Source organism: Diabrotica virgifera, chromosome 8, assembly GCF_917563875.1.
Source record: "Diabrotica virgifera virgifera chromosome 8, PGI_DIABVI_V3a".
Lineage (NCBI taxonomy): Eukaryota > Metazoa > Arthropoda > Insecta > Coleoptera > Chrysomelidae > Diabrotica > Diabrotica virgifera.
The window spans coordinates 20109207-20111445 of NC_065450.1; positions in this window are offsets into that span (position 1 = coordinate 20109207).

The window sequence follows — 2239 nt, forward strand, 5'->3', positions numbered from 1 at the left end:
CATTTTCCTCGTTATTTTGAATATTATTTTCCTCTGAACTATCGTGCATCGTCTCCGCAAAGGTAATACCTTCTAAATTACTATTAAAAACTATTTTAATTTGATTACAATGTCTTTTCCACGTAAGTTTACTCCCTAACGGATTTACCAAATATGCTCTTCTACCTAAAATTCGTAAAATCTTTGCTTTGCACCACGACACCTTGGTGTTTCTATAATCTTTAACTAAAACGATATCCCCCACTACAAACTCTACCTGTCTCCTCCCCCTATAATATTTCTTATTATTTTCTTGCGCTTGCATCAAGTTACGTCTAATTTGTGTTAAATCAACTGGGTTTGATTGTTGGTTTTGTAAATCATCAGGTTTAATTAAATCTAGACGCGTTCGCAAAGCCCTTCCAAAAAATATCTTAGCGGGAGAAGTACCTGTCGACAGGTGCACTGTGTTCCTATATGTCAATAAAAATTTAGACAATGATAAATTAATATTCCTTTGATCAATATCTTTTAACAAAAATTGCTTGACTGTTTTAACGCTATTTTCAGCGGCACCGTTGCAATGTGCTGAAAAAGGAGGTATTGTTATATGTTTAATACCATTAATTAAAGTAAAATGTTTAAATTCTTGCGATGTTAGCTGCGGGCCGTTATCGCTGACAAGTACTTCCGGTAAACCATAACGAGCAAAACACTCCCTAAGTTTAGCAATCGTAGCCATTGAGGTGACTGAAGACATTGGACAAACTTCTACCCATTTAGAAAAAGCATCCAAAATGATAAGAAAATGAGTTTTTCGCGTTTCGGCAAAATCTATATGCACGCGTGACCAAACATTTTGAGGAATGCTCCAGCCTTGTAAGGGAACCTTAGGAGGATCTGCCTGCATGTGCTGACATGGAATGCAGTTCTTGCTGAGAACTTCAATTTCTGTATTTAATGATGGCCACCAAATATAAGACCTAGCTAATAATTTCATCTTAACTATACCAAAGTGAGCTGAATGCAATTCATTCAGTAATTTGTTTCGTAGTTTACTAGGAACAATTACTCTTTGTCCCCACAATAAGACGCCATCTTCAATAGATATTTCATTTCGTTTAAGGAAATAGGGTTTAATCTCTAATTCAACATTTGTGGGCCATTTGGCCATATCATATTCAGTTACACGAGACAAAATCGGATCTAATTTTGTTTCTTTCCTTATATCACTCACATTAATAGGAATTTCTTCGCTGTCTGCTAAATAATTTAAATTAACAGTTTCCTCTATATTAAACTTAGAAGAATCTAGCCTTATCGGCTTATTTGAAGGCAATCTACTTAAAAAGTCTGCTACATTTTTTTGTGTCGATACATGCTTTATATTAATATTGAAACCACTTAAAAATACTGCATATCGCTGCAATCTATTTGCCGCTGTAACCGGTATCCCATTTTTAGGGCCAAAAATGGATACTAACGCCTTGTTATCTGTGATTAAATTGAACTCCTTCCCATATAAAAATTGGTAGAAACGTTTGATTCCCCACACTATAGCAGTTGCTTCTTTATCTAGAGTCGAATAAGCCTTTTCGGTATCGCTGAGCGTTCTACTAGCAAAATAGATTGGTTTGTCGCTACCATCTTTCAAACTATGCGAGAGAACAGCTCCGATCCCATAATCTGAACTATCAACCGTTAAATTTAATTCTGAGGTTGGGTCGTAATGAACTAATACTAGATCTGAAGCTAACATCTGTTTAACAGTGTCAAAAGCTAATTGACATTCTTCATCCCAGTGCCAAACTACATTTTGTTTTAAAAGCTTATATAAACAATGAAGAATGTTTGGGAGATTTGGAATGAATCGATTATAATAATTTATACTTCCCAAAAACGATTTTAGTTGTGTCACATTCGTAGGTTCTGGGATATCCTCAATAGCCCGAATTTTATCTTGACTTTTATGCAAGCCCCTTTTATCAATTATAAATCCAAGATAAGATACTGATTCCGCGAAAAACGTACATTTTTCTTTTTTTACTGTAAGACCACATTCTTGTAAAATCGCTAAAACTTTACACAAATTCTTAGTGTGTTCTTCCCTATTCCTTCCTGTAATTAGAATATCATCTAAAAAAAATAGATATACTTGGCATATTGAGAAATATTTGTTCCATAATACGTTGGAACTGGGATGGACCTGATACAACTCCGTACGGTAGACGATTAAATGCAAATAATCCCTTATGAGTAC